The sequence below is a fragment of the Elephantulus edwardii genome, unplaced genomic scaffold (assembly GCF_000299155.1).
Source record: "Elephantulus edwardii isolate Elephantulus edwardi_28Jun2011 unplaced genomic scaffold, EleEdw1.0 scaffold00117, whole genome shotgun sequence".
NCBI lineage: Eukaryota > Metazoa > Chordata > Mammalia > Macroscelidea > Macroscelididae > Elephantulus > Elephantulus edwardii.
This window is the reverse complement of record NW_006399867.1, coordinates 5094835-5116406: the sequence shown is the minus strand read 5'-3', so window position 1 is coordinate 5116406 and position 21572 is coordinate 5094835. Positions and strand designations below refer to the sequence as shown.

General features: G+C 43.6%; 1 protein-coding gene across 1 annotated transcript in view; it reads left to right on the top strand.

The window, feature by feature from the left end:
* Window positions 1-9868: 9868 nt before the first annotated feature.
* The window catches only part of LYRM1 (LYR motif containing 1), a 38020-nt gene continuing 26316 nt past the window's right edge, over window positions 9869-21572 (top strand). The window contains exon 1 of the mRNA XM_006892646.1: window positions 9869-9954. The gene's annotated coding sequence lies outside the window, so the exon portion shown is untranslated. The remainder of the gene's footprint in view (window positions 9955-21572) is intronic.

Here is a 21572-nt window from a genome sequence, read left to right as displayed (position 1 = left end):
GAAGAGGTCACAAATGAGCATAACACCCCTTCAGAGAGCCTAGACTTGTGGCCTGTCAGCTACCTAGGACCCGCTCTGCTCGTGTCCAAGCTGTGTCTACACCACTGTGGAGAGTCCCTCAGCTTCTCCACTTGCACAAGACCAAGGAGCATCAGCCAGAGGTGATCCCCAAGTAGGAACAGAACAAGTGTTGAACTAAATGTAAATTTGCTTCATGGCTATTCCAAAAGGAAGGAAAAAAATACAGAAAATGGAATGTGGTCATTGTGGTTACTTCCACAGAGCTGTACAAAGCTGTCAATGAGAACGCCTGGGTTTCCCTATTTAGATTCCAGGAGCAGGTCACCAGGAAAAGGAAGTCTATGTTTCAGCACTTGGCATAGGCAGGTATTCTCTATAGCATACCCCCTAGCTTACCTTAAGATTTAGAGGGATAAAGACTCAACTCCTATTTGAAAGTAATATGGTCACTTTCAGAAATGCTCTGTGGGGAAGATATCAGTCCTCCTAAGAAGTAAGCAAAACTTGTGCTAAACTAGGGAGTCTCTCCATCAATAACTTCACTTCCTACATACTTCAGATCTGGTTGTAAGGGGTCTTCTCTAAAATAAATGCTCATGACAAATTGTCAAGTTGAAAACTGAGAAACTAAGCAAACTGAAAATACCACGACCTGATCCAGGTCACGGTAATTGTCAACGGTCACCCACACCTCTCAAAGTTGGACGCTGAATAAGAAGACCGAAGAATAATCAAATGCCTTTTGAATTGTGGTACTGGCGAAGAGTAGTGAACATGCCATGGACTGGAGAAAAGAACAAACAAATCTGTCTTGGAGGAACTATAATCGGTGTTCCTGAGTGGTAAAGATGGTGGAACTTCGTCTTACCTACACTGGGTGTGTTTTGAGAAGAGGACAGTCTTTGGAAAAAGACATCATGCTGGGAAAGGCAGAGGCATCAGTGAAAAAGAAGAATACCATCAATGAGATTAAGACGGACACAGTGTGCTTGAGCATGAGAGAGATCATGAGAACGGTGCAGGAATAAGGCAGATCTGACACAGGGTCTCTAAGGGTCATAGTTGATCTGAAAGCTCTGGTTGCCTGGCACTAAGGAGCTGTGCTGCCAACCTGAAGGTAGACTATTAGAATCCACCAGCCTCTCTACAGGAGAAAAATGAGCAGTCTCCTCCTGTGCGATTTACTGCCTTGGAAAACCCACTGGAGGGCCAGCTATGGGTCAGTTCCACCTCTGTGGCACTTAACAACAACAGACAGAAGTGTAAAATAAAACCAAACCCAAAACCAAACATTCACTTCAGCACTAATCTACTCAGTGCCTGAAATCCGTCATCATCAGAGTCAGTACAACTTGAAATAACAAAATTTACTGCAAAGAGTAAATCTGCTGAATATCTGCCTAGTCCCTTAGATGCAGCATCTCACTCTATAACTTAATTGAAATGATTACTAAACTTTTAAGACTTCTTGCTTTCAGTCTCAGAACGTTTTATTTAATTAAATCTTATGTGGAAGACCATGAAAATAACCTTTCATTGGGTAAAGCACAAACAGGGTGAGAGAGGAGATAGCAAAACTTCTTTCTATGTCACTTCCATGAGCTTATTTCAGCCCTGGTTTGAGAGAAAGTCAGTTAAACACACACACACACACACACCCCCCTCAACAAAGTCTAATTTTTAATTAAAAAATTACATCAAATGTTCAAAGGTTCTGCAAAGAAAGGGCACAGATTTTATTTCTTTCTTATCTGAAAAGAGAAGAATTAACAGAATCCAATACAGGTAATGCTTGCTCAGAATCAAAATTATACACCATACATCAATTCCTTTAACCAGCAACAAGAAAGGCTAAAGCTGAATACAATCCTTGTTTCTAAAACTATAATTTAGCTCTACTGTCTTAATAGTATGAGACCTTTTTTGATTAATATTTTGAAAACAAAGTATTAAGAGCAAAGAAAAATATTTAAATATTTTTAAAATTTATCTTTAAAGACACAAGTGAAAGAGTGAATGACTACCCTCCTTCTAACATAGGGAAGGAGGTCTCTGTTATCCTGTCTCCTAAGCTGACAAAGTAGGTATCAAGGTATTGTTACACAAGATGTTAAGTACTCTCCAAAAATGAAAAGTCCTATGCTATGGAACAGTGCTATCCAAGATCCTTGCCAATCTACAGGCCTCTGCCAGGTTTTTCCAGTCCTCTGGCTCTGAGGTTGAGACCTCCAGCACAGCAGCGCAGGGGAGAAATATGGATGACACTTCCCAACACTATGTGATCCAATCAGAAAGCCAACAAACAGCACAGCAGAGAGGAAACACCTACAAGGCTGCACTCTGGGAGAAGGCAAGTCTTTGTCAGCATCCATTACAAGTGTTAATCATCACCTCAAACTAGGGTCGACCAACCTACTGAGCTTCTCTATTTTGATGTGTGTAAATACCACCACATCTTCAGAGTTAGTGCTTCCTCCCTTCTATATTTCCAGAACATCTCAACTCCAAATAATTTGTTTCCTCCACTTCCAACTTTTTTTTTTGGCCTATTATTTCACTAAACTGATATTTACGTTCCAGGATGCAATCAATGATCAAGTGCACTGCAGTAATCACTTTCCCACCATAAAACAGGACCCCTTTTGTTACCTAGAAAAAGACACAACAAAACTAATGAGACATGACTTGAATTGAAAAACAGTAGTGCAACAAAATACCATGATCCATTGTGCAAAGAGTTTCAGAACACTGCTCCAACATTTAAGGAGAATTGATCCTGGTTCACTGGTATCAACATCTATAAACAGATACAAAGAAGTAATTGTAAATTATCAAGAGGTGGGGGGGAACAGGAGCTACCCACATAATTACCACTGTTTTCAATCTGGTAGGTCAAAAGGAATGGCATTCAGTGTGTGGTTAGCACTCCTCACTACAGCACATATATCAAAACAATCAGTACATAGAATTAATTTTGACCCACCTAATAAAATGCAATTATCATTCACCTACAAACCCAAGAGCAAGTGTCATCAAGTGGCCTGCTGGGCTGCCTGCTTTCCGAAGAAGAGTCTGTCTAAAAGACCCCAAAGCTTAAGAAACAAATGCACTGGTAACCAGGACTACTAAAACGCCAGTTTGGCTGGGTGAGCCCAAATTCACTTAGAATTGCAGATTCTTTCCCCAAACACAGTTAGAGGCCCAAAAAGGAGTCGATGGCTTCTCCCTGTGTGAAAGTCCCCTCCTACCCATCCACCTCCTTTTGGACATTAGAAAAAAATCCACCAGTCTCCAAATAGCTGATGAACTTTCAGCCCACGGGATATTTTCATGCTTGAGTTATAATACACCATTGAAATGATGATGAAAAGTGGACAGGCCAACAGCCCATTGGCTAGAGCATTTTAAGATCAGCATTAATATAAAAAGTTAGTCCAATTTTTTTTTTATAACCTAGGCCAAAGCCAAAAATAAGAAAGTATCGCAGTCCTGTCTCTATGCCTTTGAGTCACTCTTTCATATGGAAGGGCAAGGCGTCCGGTACGGAGTGAAGTTTGACTGGTCTGACCCTCGATGAGATGGACTGATTCAGTGACTGGGGTATTGGGGGTAAGTGTGAGATTGGCACAGGATAGGGCAGAGTTTAGGGCTGCTGTACATAGGGTCGCTATGATTCGCAGGCAACTCGACAGCACATAACAACAACAAACGCTCATTTTAATCACTTTATGCCCAGTGTGCATACTAAAATGGTTTCTTTCATTTGCATTCAAATTGAATTTATTACCAGACTCCAGTCCATCCCTTCCATTGGTCCCCAGTGCCTGCCCAGGAAGTTCTGTTCACATTTTGACATTCCATCTTTTTTTGGTTTTAATTTTTTTTTTTAAGCAGGTGAGTTATTACACACTTCTTAGTGGATTCTGACCAACACTCTATCTTAAGGAGCTTTAGGTCCTAGAACCTATAAGAGAAGTTCTTCACTTCAGAGTCTTCTTTTCCAAGCATTAGCTCACGCTCTCTCTCTCTCACTGCTGAGTTGGAACTGAATCATTTGCTGACCTTTCAGAGTTTTCAGAAGCTGTAAATCACACAGGAGGAGAGGGCCCATCTTCCTCCCAAAGAATGGCTGGCTGCCTCTGAGTTGGAAGCACAATTCCTTACCCATCAGAGCTCTGTGTTATTTAGCATTTCAAATATTGAAAGGGAATTCTGCTGGCTTTGTGGGTAAGGAGTTGTTGTGTTGCCAACCCAAAAGATAAGCAGTTTGAATTCACTAGTTGCTCGGTTGGAGAATAATGGACAGTCTCTTCCCAGGCAGTCTGCTACCTCTGAAGACCTGCTGGAGGGTCAGCTATGAGTCAGTTCCGACTGGCTGGTGACACATAATGCAACAATAATAAATTTATGGGGGCAACTGAGCTTCAGTGGTAAAACTCCTGCCTGCCACATAGGAGACCTGGGTCTGATTCTGAACAGTGCACTGTGATTCAAATCCACTGACTGCTCCCCAGAAGAAAGATGGGCAATCTCCTCTCATGTGAGTCACTGCCTCTGAAAACCCACTGAAAGGTCAGCTACTGGCTGGTTCTGACCTCATGGCACACCACAACCGCGCCACCACCACCACCACCACCACCACCACCACCCATCTGTCACTGGAAGTTTTAGTGCCACTTTAGTGCTGCTCAGATTTCTGCAGAGCTTCTAGTCTAACACACAGCAGGAAGGCATGCCTGGTGAACTACTGCTTAAAACCAGCCAAAACAATCCCCAAGGATGGGCCACAAGAGACCCGTCTGATCTACAACTGAACAGAGAGTGCCCAGTGCACAACCAGACAGTGTTTCGTTCAGTTGTGCGTGGGATGTGGGATCAACACGAGTTGGGAACCAACTTGATGGCAGTTCACAAAAGTAGCAGCAAGGTCACTGTTTACTATAAATAGCCCAGGCACCATTCAAGTCTCTCAAACCTAAAACCTACAGCTCAAAGGGCCAGTCTACCTGAAGGGCAAACTAGCCACTGTTTTATTGTTATGTGTCGTCAAGTTCCTTTCGACTCATAGCAACCCTATGGACAATAGCCCTGAAACCTGATCTATCCTGTGCCAACCTTACTGTCTCTGACACACCTACCCTCACTACCCCAGTCACTGAGTCAATCCATTTCATTCAGGGTCTTCCTCCACCCTGTCAAGCATAATGTCCCATTCCAAGGACTGGTCTCTTTTTGCAACATACCCAAAGTATGTCAGATGGAGCCTCAGAATCCTTGCCTCCAAGGAGCAGCCTGGTTTTATCCTCTCTAGGACAAACTTACTTGTTCTCCTGGCAGTCCACGGTATTTCCAATATTCCAGTATTCTCCAGCACCACAGCTGAAAAGCATCAATTCTCTATCATTCCTAGTCATTGTCCAGCTTTCTGACACATAGCAAGTAACTGAGAAGACTATGGCACACCTTAGTCTTCAGACTGATGTTACTGCTCCCTGACAACAGACTTTCCCAATGCAATTCGTCTTTTGATTTCCTGGCTGCTGGTACCAAGAGTGTTGATGGTGAAGCCAAGCAAACTAAAGCTGTTAATCTCACAAAAAAACCTCACCTATTCTTCCTTTTTGAGCCCAATGTGCCTTTGGCTCAAGAGTTTTGGTAAAATCAAAGAGTCTTGATTATTGATTAGTCTCTTGTAAGTCAACAATCTGGTTAATTTGTAAAGTAAAGTTGAAAACAAGAGACTATTAAGTCCCAACTGAAGGCCAGTCCAGAAATGCCAACATAGTAGAATCTGCCACTCAATGGTCATTTACTTAATGTCAGCAACACTGAGTGAACTTCTAGCTCCAACCTGCACCTTAGCTGACCATTCATCATCAAAAAAGACCAGACTAGGAAGACCACTGAAACACAAATCCTGCCCCTACAAAAACAACTCCAAAACACCAGATTCAAACATAGATCCCCAATGGTCATCTTTGTAGACTATACTATTATATTTGCCTAATCTTTCAACCCTAAATTCAACCCAGAGCTGGAAGCAAAGGGGAATTATTATACCCAAACATTTTCAAAGCACTTAAGATACAATTTGAAATAGCAGTTATAATACATAATCCCTTCTGGAAAAAGGTGTGCCCCCAGTTGAACATCTTTCTGAATTTGTTGTTATTGCTGACTGCTGTCCAGTTGAGGTCGACTCATAGCGACTCTAAGAACAAATGACCTAATGCCTTTCCATAGCTATGGTTGTTTCTCCAAGTTCATAGAGTTTCCAGAGGCATGTGGTTTAGGAAGTAGATGCCACTCCTGCTTCCAAACCTGTTTTACAATTGGTTTTACAACTGGGAGCTCCACCAAATACGGTCCACAACAAGAAACTATTATGGCACAAGGTTCAGCATCATGGCAAACCCAGGTGACCTCATACAGCACATTGACAAAGAGTAATGTGCAAAGTGGAAGAATTCCTCCTGATATAACAATACTAGTCTCGTTTAGCGGTGGTTAAGTGTTGTCGAGTCGAATGACTCAAAGTAAGATTTGCACAAAAGACCTGAATTCTGTTCTATAATTAACATCATTTCCGTACACTTTTAAGAGAGTTTGTAGAGCTTGCAGAAGCATCTAGTTTAGAAAGTAGATGCCACTCTTGCTTCCCAACATGAATCGATCTGGAAGCTCAACGATAAAAAAAATCATTGCTGAATTTAGGCACGAGATTTATCTGCTTCAGCTTGGTGATCATTGTCTCTTCCTCTTCCATTCTTTGCAGGGTGGCTTTTTACTACAATAGTCCAATAGGACTTGCAAAACAGCAAGTGATAAGACTCATAAGACTCGAGGAAAGCCCACGGAATTAAAAAGGACCACCACTTCCCCTTCCCCTCTTCTGATTGCTCTTACTGCTTGCTTATTTGGAGCTCCTTCTCCACAGTTGTTCTTTGTTTTCCATTCTGGAGGCTCACCATAGAACTGGGCTATCTCATCTAAGGGCCTCACCTCTCCTTGGAAGAGAGATGGGCAAGCTCCTCCTGTGCTTTTACAACCTTAGAAGCCCAGTGTGGAGTTAGCTCCATCTGTTCTGACTTGATGGCAATGAACATGAGAGTTTGTCCCTTAAACCTGGGCTACACTACTACCTCCACACATGTTCCCCAGTCACTGGATCCTCTTTGGAATCAGTTATGCACTAGCGGTTCCAAAAATCAAAGGTATCTCCCTTTACTTCTAGATGGCTGACTCTTTTTTACTTAAAGCTCAGTTAAATGTCACCTCCTCAGAAAAGTCTTCCTTGATTGCAACCCAGTCAGGCACATTTTATCACATCACTACTATTTCCTTCACTTTTCCTTATTATTACCTGCCCATCGGTTTAGGTGCCCTCTCTCCTAAGAGCATAATCTTTTGTTTGTGTTCACCATACAATGCTTGAAACACTGGCCTGCACTCAGATAAAAATTTACTGGATAAATGAATGCTGGACTTTTTATGCAATTGTAAATTAGTCTCTAAGTCAATTAAGTTGAGATCAGTAGTCAGCTTGATGGGGTTTTTTTTTTTAATCATTTGTTGTATTTCCGTTGAATAAAAACATAAACACACTTTACTCTTGCAATCAAAACATTAAATACTGTTTTGTAAGACTCCCTTCCATGATGGCAAAACACACATTTTATTCTTCTCATGATAAGCACATCAAACTCACTCTCATGCAGTATTTACTAATAGAAATCACTCCTCAAAGGAATCCTAAATTTGAGCACTCTAAGTTCTTCAGACAATAGATTAGATAGAGAAGACATTCCAATGAAGCGTCAACTAAAATCATGACAGGCAAGCCAAGGGATACTTGATTCCAAGCCCCATTCTCCCAATCAACCCTCTTTCCAATCATCCTATGCTTTCTCAAAGGCAATTTTTTCCTTTTTACCTTTAGTTTGTAATCCTCATTAAAACATCACCAAACAGATCACAATGCCTCAATTAAGATTATCTATACACAAAGCTTTACAGCCTTTGAAAACACCCTGAAGGCTAAACTAAGAGTGGGTTGGTACATAACAACAACAACATACACAAAGAATCAGCACAAGGGACTATGTGTCACTGAAGACCTGGGTGCCAGACACACAACTGGAGAATGAAATAAGCGAGCAATTGTTCAACTGTGGAAACAAAAAAGTAATATGGGATTTTCTGTTCTCTGAAGTGCATCATAAAGTGTGGGAGGGGAGAAACACAGAAATCCAGAATTAGCCCAACATCAAATAATTTTGGGAAGACTTGACAACCTGCAAATGCCTCACACATTAAAAGTATTCCGATCAAGAGACCTCGATACCTGGGCCATTTAGGAATCCTCGCAAGGGTTTTGGAATTCCAGTATTCACTGGAGAAAATGCTCATTCTAATCGGGAGCAAGCAGGCATTCAAGTAAGACCAGGAAATTAAGTACTCCCTATGTGACACTGCCAGTAAATGAACTCTCACAAAGCTTGCAGTACAGATCGGGGTGGGGTGGGGGGGCTAAATACTACGTTCAAAGGCGGTAGCCAACGTATTACAGTGCCAGTCGGGGAAGAAAAGATTGTCACACACACAACCGGGCGAGAATTAAAGTGGAAACGAGGGGTGAGGTGGAGTAGGGGAGGAAAAAAACCCCAAAACAATACATACATCACTCCGTCCCACTTCCTATACAGGACCCCGGCAAGCCTCGAGCCCCATGGCCTCAGGCAGACAGCTACCGCTTATAGGAAAGGTGCAGAGAAAGGCCTTCAGGTCGGAGCCCCTTAATTCCAGGGCTGTTAATGATTAAAGAGCAGGATGGGGGTGGGGAGGGAGACAAGGCGGAGGGAGCTGGAGATTCACCCACCGACTGCCCGCGGGGTTCCTACCTCACAGCACTTAAAGCGGGGAACAGGACGAGCGCCTGCACCCCCTTCCAAGGCAGCTCTGGCCCTGGACCCCCAGGTCCCGGTTTGGGGTGTGCTGGCGATGGGAGGCAGAGACAGTAGGTAAGTTTTCGGAGCCGGGCGGCTGACACGCCACAGGATCCCCTCCCAGTTTCTCTTTGCAGAAGGACCAGTTCAGACTAGGCGCTGATTTCAATGCCCCCCCCCCCGAGGCCTCCCCTTTCTCGGAGGTACCAACCCCTGCCCCTACATCGCTCAATTCCCCTCTTTCCTCACTTACTCCCTCCCCCCACCAAACTCACAGCTGCTCCAGAGGTTCCTCGGGTCAAACCCTGTCTGGAAACGACGGCGGCCCGGCGGGTCCAAACCACCTACCATCCCCACTTGCGTTTCCAGGCTCCCTAACCCCGCCGCCGCCGCCTCTTCTTCCACCACTGCCGCCGCCTCCTCTTCATCTGCGGCCCACCGGCGGCAGCCGCCCCGAGGCCCCGCCCCCTCCATCGCCTCCTGCATCATCACTTCCGGTAACCCCGCAGGCCGCCGACTCCAGGGAGGGAGAAAGCGAGGGGGAGGGCTGGGAGGGAGCGGGTGGAAGGTTGCGTCACGACGTACGCAGGGACGTACGAAGCCGTCGCCAAGTAAGGGCAAAGACGCAGCGACAGGGAAGGAGGTGTGGGAGGAGTTGGGCTGGACCAGTGTGCCGGCTGGAGGAGGGGGAGAAGAGGACCCCCACCCCAAGAAGGGGCAAAAGGAAAATAGGGAGCAATTCAAGTTGTCCGTATTGTGAAGTAAACAGCAGAAGGTGGGGTCGGGTTTGAATTTCTCGGGGACTCGGAGGCTGGCACCGACTCAGAGCGAATGCCCCCACGGAGGTCCGTCCCGTGGGTCGGTCCCGTCTTTCCTTACCGGACCTGCCAGTCGGCTGCCGTTCCGCTGGGCTCCTGACACCCCCTTCTCCCAGCCCGCGGGGGGCTGCGGCGCTTCTGTGGGTGGGGGCAGGCTGGCCTGACGCAGAGTGAGTGTAGGGGATGGAGGCGTAGACTCCGGACGCGGGAGCCGGGGGGGCGGGGGAGGGTTCCTCCGGGGTAGGGATGCCGGGGGGGGGGGGGGGGTGCGGTGTTGCTAGGAGACGCGCTTGTATGACCCCAACCCCGCGAGGGCAGCTCGGTGGTGTCCTCAGGATCCTGCCTCAAAGGTAGCGAGCGACCTTTGTACTGAAAGGGAGGCGCTTGGTTTGGGAGCGCAGCGATGCCGGTTCAGGGCCCATGACAGTCTTCCGAATCCTTTGGATTCCCAAAAGTTGAATGGGTGGCAAGGGGCCTCTGGTTAAGGAAAAGTGACACAATCCAAGCTCTGGTGAGGAATGAAAACATTGAGTGACAACCAGCCTCATAAATCCCCTCGATACAGAGGCTTTCTTTCCTTTGTGACTTCCCCCCCCCCCAAAGAAGAGATTAACTAATCAAGAAATAACAGCAAATGAGAAATGTTCTAAAGGCAATAGTGGCGACACGAGATGGAGGCGAGGATTTTTCTGTGATCCAGGAGAAACTACGGGATGAGTTTTCAGATTGAAGAGTTTGCGAGAGAAAATAGGAGCTGAGTTCTCTGGATGAGAAAAGAGCAAGCTGTTTGCAAGTGGAGGAAATGGTGAATGCCATGTGGCTGGAGCAAGGCCATTAGTAAAAGTGTGGGTGTTATTTATTATGTTAAGTATGATGGGGGGGAATTGTAAAAAGTTTTTAAGAAGGGGAACAACCTGACTTACACAAAAGTTGCTCTGGCTAGAAACGGTGGGATCAGATTTGTGAGGCAGCTGTTGTTATTTTTGTTAGGTGTGACAATGGTGACCCTATGAACAGTGGATCTGAATCTTGCCCTGTCTGTGCCATCCTCGAAGTCTCTGATAATATTGAGCCTATTGTTACATTTCTTGTGTCATTTCATCCTATTGAGGGTCTTCCTCTCTTTGGCTGACCCTCCACCTTTCTAAGCATGCTGTCTTTTTCCAAGGATTGATTTCTCCTAACAGCATACCCAAAGTATGTGAAAGAGGAAGCTGGTGAAGTATCCCAAAAGAAAGATAGTGGCTGGTGGTCCAGGGAAGACAGACACCTCAAATACAAGCATGTTCTTTAGAGACTTTTTTGTTAAGGCTGACAGATCATTCCAGGATGGGGAACACCTTTAACAACGCTGCTGATGCAGAGCCACTGTTTTCATTCATAAGATTCTGGGCCCCATGATAGGCGGGCCTCTTTCAGCTGGTACAAGACCATGATTGGGATAGGCACACAATTACACCTTAAAAGCATACAGGATTCATTCTGACATTCCTGCCAGCTGGCTGCGTGGTGTGGTTGGAGCTATGGCTTATGGGAATCTTTTAAGGACATGCCTGGGCAAGTTATTATTGTTCCTGTCTATGCTGATCTGAAGGCCTTTTGTAGCGTAATGCCTTATGTCTTTAACTGCTAGCCAAAAGCAATGTTTAGAATCTACCAGCTTCTCCAGAAAAAGATGAGCAGTCAGTCATCTGCTGTAAAGATTACAGCCTCAGCAACCTGATGAAGGAATCAGAATGCACCCCACAGCAGTGGGTGTTGCAAAACCATGTGCCTAGTGTAGTGGTCAGGGGAAAAAAACCCACCTCAAATGGAGTCTGAGAATGCCAAGAATTGGAATGGAGTTAGGACTGTGCTGCCTCTAGCCTTCCACAAGCTGGATACTTACGTTTTTAAGCTCTAGTAGAGTGATCACAGTGGAAATGGAGAGATTTGATTAAAAATGTATTTTGGAATGGGACTTCCAAGACTTGCTGAATTAGATGTATGGTGTGAGAGAGGGAGGGACAGAAGGGCGGCTCTTAATGACGAAGACCAGAGGGAAAACTGTTTAGGAAGGGCTATCATATATTTTGTTTGGAACATAATACATGTGAGAAGTTGATACGTCATTGAAATGAAAATGTTGAGGCATTAGATATACAAGTCTGTGGTAAAGTCCTAGTTGAACTAGGACTTTGAACTATTGTTAAAAATACTAAATTTGGGGTTGTCAAGATATAGGTAACCCAGGGAAAGGATATACATAAAGGATTAAACCCCCTTGGAGGTTTTTAACATTTTGAGGTTACTCACAGACTCTAAGTTATTAATAGGTCACAAAAGCAGCAGCCAGCAAAGGAGAGAATTGAGGGCTCAGAAATACAGGCAAAACTCCCTCCACCAGTAAGTATCCAATGAGACCAACCTTTATAATCAGTGTAATTGATCCACCCGATTCATTGGCCAGCTTGTACCCATCAACTAAGGGCTGGCCCTGATCTCTTTCCCTGCCTTCCCCTGTGACTGCCAGTACTTTTGGGCTTGTAGAGAGGTAATGTGTGCCCAGTGGAGAGCAAGCCTAACTTTTAAATTATTAACATGTCTGTCTTCCACATGAACTATAACTCTTTGCGAGCTGGGGCTTTTTCTACTTTGTGTTCTCCTGGCTTCTAGTGCAAAGCTTTGCTCGTAAAACCCAGCATGTCACCGTAGCTGGGTTGTTGTTAAGTGCCACCGAGTTGGCTGGTGACTCAGAATGACCCTGCTTACCACAGGGAAAATAATCCTGCTCAGTCCTGTGCCATCTTCATAACCTGTGCTGGGTTTACACTTGTTATAGTCACTGTCAGTCCATCTCCTAGAGGGTCGTCTTTTCACTGACCCTCCACTTTTCTGAGCATAAGTTTTCTTTTTCCAAGGACTGACCCCCTCCTGTTAACATTCCCAAAGTGTGTGAGAAGAAGTCCGGACATCCTTGTTTCTAAGGAACACCATTTATGTATGTATGTATGTATTTAAGAAAAGTAATCTTGTTAACATGTTTCATTTAGCAAAATAAACCCAAAAGGAAATCACAGTACCAAAAAGGTCTAAGTCAAGGCCTTACCAGTTCCTACAGTGTTCGTGTTGTGTCTCAGTTTTCAAAATTAACTTTTACAAACTTAAAACTTAACCTAAGATTTTGAATGAAAGCAAACTAGAATGAACAAACGTGAGAAATATTTCTTTCGATTAGGGATCTAACACCATTGAGTATTCTGGGGAAAAAAGCATGTCTCTCAAATGTGTTGCCAGAGATCCACGTTTAAAATACATTAAACTACCTTAACTGAGACATAACTCTGAAACTACGAAACTCTCTTGCTACACGTCTACCATGACAGGTTTGTTTATGGTTTCAGCAATCCATGATGTTGTCAGCACCACAGTGCAAAGGTGCTTGTTGTTATGTACCATCGAGTCGCTTGCGACTCATAGCGACCCTATGTACAAGAGCCCTAAATGCTGTTCCATCCTGTGCCAACCTCGCCGTCTCAAACACACTCATTCCCACCACTCCACTCACAGAATCGATCCATCTCATCGAGGGTCTTCCTCTCCTGCACTGTCCCTCCACTCTCCCAAACATGATGTCCCTCTCCAAGGACCAGTCCCTCCTTGCAACATGCCCAGAGTATGTTAGATGGAGCTTCAGAATCCTCAACCCCAAGGAGCATTCTGGCTTCACCCTCTCCAGGACAAACCTGAATTCATAAACTATCTGTCATGATACTCTTCCACTTTGATAAAGGAGGTTTTTGTCTCTGTCCCTGCCACTCCCACCATAGCCACTACTACCTTAATCTAAATCTAGTCCATCTCAATGGAATGGGTAGTAGTAGGCCTGGATTCCAGTCTGATCTGATCTAACAGCTAGAGTTGCCTTGCGTAAGGTCCATCTCGTTGAACCCAAGGGGTTGGCCTCAATACAGATCACAAACTGACAGGACAAATTCTTCCCACAAGATAATGTCAATTCTTTTCAAACTTACTTACCAGCATTTTAAAATTGCGTGTCAGAACTCAGATATCCTTTTGCCTCATTTGAAACATCCAACAAAGTAGTAATACTGTGTGAGTCTCCTACATGTAATAATAGTCAACTGAATTGTCACGTGATTCATGTGTGACCCCTGTGGGCATTTAACTTGCAGTCGTCATTGGTCATGAGCGGTGCTGTCAGATATGTGGCCGTGTGACTAAATTAATGAAATAAAACTAAAACATCAGTTCTTCAGACACATTGAACACTTTTGAAATGCCAGGCAGCCACGTGTGGACAGCACAGGCGTAGAACTTTGCCATTTAGGCGTAAAATATCATTGGAAGTTCTCTTGAGCACTGGACTGGGAGCTCTTAAAGATTGTCAGGGTACTAATTGTTTCCCATATGTGGCTACAAATCTGGGAACCTGGTCTTTGTGGAACTTTGCCTCCACAGATGAGGCAGGTTGCTCAATTTATAGTTCTTTGACAGGTAACAAGTCCTTGGATATGTTAAGTGCAAAGAGTGCAGTTATAGATGAGAAGGTTGGACTAAGGTCAGATGCTAGAAAGCTCCAGCTGTATCTAGTGTTATAGCTGATGCACTTGAGCCAGTTTTCTACTCAATTTCTTTGAAAAATCATATCAAAGAAGAATTTAATGTTTTGAGCTTTTCAACTTCTCCCGTTCCTATGGAGGATTGAAGATCCCGCCTGGGTAATCGTGAATGAATGGCTGTGGTTGATGGGCCTAGTTTTCCATCTATTTTCAGCCCTTCCCGTACACCTTTAACTACCTTCTCCTTAGGGTAACTGGCTCTTAACTGCCTCTGCCTGACCCTTGAGCCTGCCTTTGTCTCTGAAAAATGCCATTAAAGGAATGGATACATTTCATTTCTTTTGACTCAGAAAACGAAAAAATTTGGTTTCCAATTAGAATTTCTATCCTTGAGGGAGAACTTGCTTTTGTATCTCATGTTTGCAGTAACCTGATTGAAGTTCCCACACACAAGAATAATCTTGTACTTGCCCCAGTGGGGGCATAATGTATTTAGGATGGATGTCCTTGCCTTGCAGGATCTTGTTTTGGATAGTTATTTTGAAAGTCTGTCAGACATCAGTATTTTTGTCATTTTCTTCATGTCTGATTTCCCATCGGAATAGAGCCTTAGCCTTTAAGTAAAGTGGAGATACAGTCTCGCCAGCTTCTCCTTCCTGCCCCGTGTCTCTGACACGCTGTCTGCTTGTCACTTTCTGTGTAAAACTAAAGCTGTTTCAGAGAATAGCTGTGGTGTGATTAAGTACACACACAAGCATTTCCTGGGATTTGCAAGAGTGTGTGGCATTACACTTCCCTTTTTGGATTCTAGTAACCAAAACGGAATCTTGAGCAGGAAACAAATCCATGGGGTGGGGGAGAGTGGAGTGTGTGTGTGTGTCTATTGATTGGTAGGGAAAGCAGAGCACAGGGCTGTACAGGGCACATTTTATCTTAAAGAAGAAGAATATATAGATACGGGCATGTGGCAAGATGTAGAGCATATGCATAACACTGAGGTATAAACAAGGAGTAAGAGGAAAAAGGATGTAAAATAGAAAGGAAGCCCCCTGGGGGATGCGTTTGGTGTTGGCACGTGCATTATATTTCCAGTAAGAAGCACAGCACTGTGATCTGAAGATAAAGTGTACCTCCAACAGGATTATTTACTCCTCCTGAAGAACAATAGCCCTTTACTGTGCAGGGATTATTAATGATCAGAGGGAAGCAGCTTTAGGAAAATCCATTACTACCACAAAGCAATAAATTCGCCTGCCAACAGGCACCACATCCCTCCCACCCCCAGCAGATAAAGCACCAGGCTACATCAAAGAGGCTTCATTGTTCTGCCTTTATTTCCAGGTAACATTTGCCTCTGTTGACTCACTGCTGAGTGATTTACATAGTTATCTCTTAAGCAGCCCTCACAGCTACTCTTTGAAGAAGATCTTGTTACCCTGTTTTACATTTTAGGAAACTGAGGTTCAGGAAAGTTAATAATAGGGGCAGAGTGGTAAAGGCAGGACTCCAACAGGTTTGGTTACCTCAGAGCCCATGGGTTTGGTTTTTTTGGTAAATAGTTCCTTTTAAATATGGAGAAACTTTGCTGACTGAAACCAAAATCTAAAAAAGAACCTGGAACTGGGGGGAGCTCTGGTGGCCTAGTGGCAAGAAGCTGCAACTACAATCCCAGAGGTGCAAGGTTCGAATCCACCAGATGCTCTGCCGGGGAAGGAGGGGCAATCTCCTCCTGTACCAGTCAGATCCGATTTGACGGTACACGCACACAAAAATAATAAAATAAAAAAATTTTTTTTAAAAAAAAAAAGAACCTGGAACTGATGACCACCCAGTTGGAGCCTCCCAGAAGGAGACTGCGCACCTGTTTTTCAAGGAACCACTGTTGGATGGAAGTGGCCTTCGGTTTAGCAGCACGACTCCCTGAAGACTAAGCTGCCTTAAAAATTCATTTCCATGTGCAACAATGAATGAATGGAAATCCAAATTCTTAATAAATTTAAAATCTCATAAAAAAAATAATGTTGGTAATTGATTTGATATGTTGTTATGTGCTGTCGAGTCACCTGCGACTCAGCCACCCTATGTACAACAGCCTTAAACCCCGCTCTGTCCTGTGCCAATCTCACTGTATCCGGCAGACCTACCCCCATTACTCCAGTCACTGAATCAGTCTACCTCATAGAGGGTTTTTCTCTCCTGCGTTGCCCATCCACCCTCCCAAGCATGACGTCTCTTTCTAAGGACTGATTCCTCCTTGCAACATGTCCAAAGTATGTCAGATGAAGCTTCAGAATCCTTGCCTCCAAGGAGCAACCTGGTTTAAGCCTCTCTAGGATGAACTTGTTCATTTTCTTAGCAGTCCATGGTATATATTCAATATTCTTTTCTGGCACCACAGCTCAAAAGCATCCTCCCTTGTCATTGTCCAGCTCTCTGATGCATAGCAAGTGATTGCAAAGACCATGGCCTGTTATATCAGGCACATGTTAGTCTGCAGAGTGAGAGCATTGCTCTTCAGTACTCTGGAGAGGTTCCTAACAGCAGACTTTCCCATCACAGTACATTTTTTCATTTCCTGGCTGCTGGTGCCATGAGTGTTGACTGTGGAGCCAAGCAAACTAAAGCTCATTCTCTTCACCATCCATCCTGATGCTGCCAGTTGGCCCAATGGTGAGAATCTTTGTCTTCTTGATATTGAGCCTCAATCCATATTGGAGGCTGCAGTCCTTGACCTTCTGCAGCAAGTGCTTCAGGTCCTCTTCAGTTTCAGCAAGCAGGGTTGTGTCATCTGCATAACGCAAATCGCAAATCATTGATTACATCCACCAATCCTGATACCACACTTCTCTTAGAGCCCAGCCTTCCAGATAATCTGTTCTGCAAACAAGTTGAAAAGCTATGGAGATAGGACACATCCCTGGCGTACAACATTCCCAATTTTGAACCATGGAGTGTTTCCTTGCTCTGTTCTGACAACTGCCTCCTGGTCCAAGTATAGGTTTCACATTAGCACAATCAAGTGTTCTGGGATTCCCATTCTTCTCAGAGTCAGCCACAGCTGCTTGTGATCCACACAGTCAAATGCCTTTGCATAATCAATGAAACACAGATAGACATTCCTCTGGTACTTCCTGCTTTTCAGCCAAGATCCATCTAACATTAGCTATAATGTCCCTAGTACCATGACCCCTTCTAAACCCAGCCTGGACTTCTGGCAGTTCTCTGTTGATGTGCTGTTCCAGTCATTTTTGGATAATCTTCAGCAAAATCTTGCTTGCATGTGATATCAATGATATTGTTCGGTAATTTCCACAGTCTGTTGGGTCACCCTTCTTTAGAATGGGTATAAATATAGATAATGCATTATTTAAATTATGTTGATAAATTTTCTCTATATTCCTTTTTTGTTGTGTTTTTATCAGAAAAGGATGTTGAATTTAGTCATCAATTGAGATGATTATGTCATTCTTTGTTTTATTCAGGTGAAGATTATACTGATTGTTTTTCATATCTTATATGCTGCATACCTGGTATGAGTCCCACTTGATCCTTAAGAATGGGGTGTTTTTTTATATTTTAAAAAATGGTTTGCATATATTTATTCATATAAATTACCATTGCTTTATGTCTATAATAGAATACATTTTTGTTTTTTTAAAAAACCCACATCTCATTGCCTTTGAGTGGGAACTGACTCACTGCTAATCTTTAAGTGAGTTTTCAAAAGCTGTAAATTATTCAGAGATTGCCCATCTTTCTCCCTGGAGCCTCTAGTGAATCGCCAGAGAGATACCACCTTTGGGTTTGCAGCACAACTCCCTACCCACTGGGCCACCAGAAGTCCCAAAAACCAAGATGATGATGATGCTGTTATGTGCCATTGAGTTGCTTGCGACTCATAGCAACCCTATATACGACAGCTCTGAACCCTGCTCTATCTTGAGTCAAACTCATTGTCTCTGACACACCTACCCCCATTATCCCTAGTCACTGAGTCAATGCATCTAATCGAGGGTCTTCCCCTCTTGTGCTATCCTTCCACCCTTCCAAGCCTATGTCTGTCTCCAAGGACTGGTCCCTTCTTGCAACAGCCCAGAGTCTGTCAAATGGACCTTCAAAATCCTTGCCTCCAAAGGAGCAGCCTGGTTTCACTCTCTCCAGAACAAACTTGTTTGTTCTCTTAGCAGCCCATGATACATTCAATACAATACTCTGTTCCAGCACCACAATTCAAAAGCATCAATTCTTCTTCTGTCATCCTTAGTCATTATCCAGCTCTCTGATGCATAGCAAGTAATTGTGAAAACCATGGCCTGGGGCAGGCACACCTTAGTCTCTAGACTGACATCATTGCTCTTCATTCTCTAAGCAAAAAATTTACTTCCCTCGAGCTGGTTCCACCTCATAGTGACCCTCTTTGAGGTTTCTGAGGCCCTAGATCTCTATGGGTGGACACGGTTCCTCTTTCTCCCTCAGAGTAGACTAATTAATAGATTTTTTTTTTAATTGTATCATTTTTACGTGTACCATCAAATCAGATCTGACTGGTACAGGGGGAGATTGCCCCCTCCTTCTCCAGCAGAGCATCTGGTGGATTTTTTTTTTTTAAATTTTTTTTTTTTTATTTTGTGTGCGTGTACCGTCAAATCAGATCTGACTGGTACAGGAGGATATTGCGCCTCCTTCTCCGGCAGAGCATCTGGTGGATTCGAAGCATCTGGTGGATTTAAACCACGTACCTCTGGGATTGCAGTGCAGCATCTTGCCACTAGACCACCAGAGCTCCCTTAGACTAATATATTTAAGCTGACAATCTTTCAGGTAACTGCCTGCTTGCTACCTTACATGCTACACCACGAGGGATCAATCTAATTGCCTGCGTATTATAACAAAGCTTCAATTCTCTAGAGGTGACCAAAGCTTTAAATGACAGTTATATGAGTTGGTTGGATCATCGAAGCAATGGACCTTTTCTCTCAAGGATTATTTTTTAGGAGAAGAGTATCAAATAAGCCTCGGGGAAACTCAATAAAGAACATAAATCTAATGAACAAACCTAAACAGGCCTTGAAATAAACTTTAGAGTGTAGGCCATGTCATAACTTTATATTCAGCTGCCCTAGATGAATCTGATGGGCCTCCGTCCAAAAAATAGCCCTGAATTTTTACTTCTTTACCCTGGCACCCCATCTCCTTAGAACATCGTTTTGAGAGCTAATTAGGATTTCAGAGATCTCTGAGATCTGCGATTGTGAAACCAAATTCAAACCAGCTATCATCAAGGCGATTATCATTCATAGCAACCCTGTAGGTCAGAGAGTTTCCAGGCCTGTAGATATAGAAGGGCAGCTCTGGTGGCTTAGTGGTAAGGACTTGTCCTGTCGACCCAAATACACGTGGTTCGAATCCACCTGCTTCACGGGAGAAAGATGGGTCATCTCCTGTACATTTTACTGCCTCTGAAAACCCACTGGATGGTCAGGTATAAGTTTGTTCTCACTGGAGCATACATATCAACGAATATTTATGAAAGCAGCCTGCCTCGTTTTTTCTCCCAAGCAGAAGCTGGGACTCAAACCACCAATCTTTAGACCAGCAGCCACATGCCTTAACCACAGCACCACCAGCACTCCTTTCAGTTGGCAAACTAGGCTCAAATATCACCCATGTGTATCTCAGGATAAGAATGGTTCTTATGAGCCATTCTATTTGTGTCAATTTTTTCTAACAAATACCTTTCATGCTCCAATTGTGTGCCTGTCGAGTGCATGTAGGTAGATTTTGTAATCTGGGTCCCATCCCACCCCTCACCCACTCCCAGCAAATAATAAAATTCTCACAGAAAAAAAAAAGTTGGTAGTACCAAAAAAAAAAAAAAAAATAAAATAATTTCCCACTGCCACTGAGTCAGTTCTGAATCAGCCACCCTACAGGAGAAAGTGGAACTGCCTCAGCATTTCCATAACCATAAAACTTCAGATTGTCAGTCAGAGTTAGGGGCTGGAAGCCTTACCCACTCTTTAGCCAGGGCTTCTATTTATACTCTTAAGTTATCAGATGATGGGGAGGAATCTATCTAGGAGTGTTTTTCTTCACTTGGGAGTCAAAACCCAGCGTTAATTGTCTCTTTGCTTTTTTGTCTTATCTCTTGGTCACTTGTACTGTCACACTTTTTTTCTTCTTCAGTAGACGGCAAAATCCTGTAACATTTACGAATTTAGCATTCCTGAAACCAGAGTCATACCTTTGTAAATTTCATCTGGAGACAGAATTTTCACCTCTTGTGGGAAGCCGAATATCAAATTTAATGCTAACAATAAACCAAATGCTGTATCAGGATATAAGGGAGGCATAGTACAAGCTAGAATTCACCCTGTGGCACTAAGGCATTCCTTAAGAGTCAACATTGTTCTTAGTTTGTATTTACTGAATCCCTCCCTTCTGAGATTAGCAGAACTCCTCCTTATCTGCAAAAGACTTCCCCATGATCCTTTTTTTTCTTCTCCCTTGTGATTATCCTTGGGTGCTTCAGTCATCAGGACTGCTGGCCCCCTGTCTTTACTTTCTCTTATCTCATTCTTTTTTTTTTTTTCTTATCTCATTCTTGGTTGTCTGTCTCTTTATTTCTCATTATTACTTTACCCTCAGTCTGCAAAAATCTCTGCCCTCTCTGCCCTTAAACTCTTAAATGTTCATGCTGTGATGGTCTTTCCAAAGATGAGAATGGACGTACTACCTCTTCTGTGAAACTTGATCTAGACATGCCAACTGCCTGTTGTTGTTGTTGTAGGTGCCGTTAAGTCAAGTATGACCCATAGTGACCCTATGAATAACAGACCTGAACCCTGTGCCATATTAATTATCTCTGAAACACTTGAGTCTATTGCTGCCATCACTGTGTTAATCTATCTCATTAGGGTCATCTTCTCTTTTGCTGACCACCAAGCATGATGTCCCTTTCCAAAGAAGAGCCTCTCCTAGCAACATACCCAAAGTACCTAGATGTGCCATATACATGTATGTGGATTCTTTCAGTCTCCCAGATACTTTCTTTGTTCGTAGTATCTTGCCAGTGATTGGAAATATGAATAGATGTTTTCTGTTTGCTTGTTGTGTTTAAACAATTACTGCTAATCATGAGTCCCTATTACTGAGTTGGCATTTAAAACCCGGAGAGACTTTGGTTTTCCAGTCATTTGAGTTTACAGTTCTTCTGTCAACTTGGT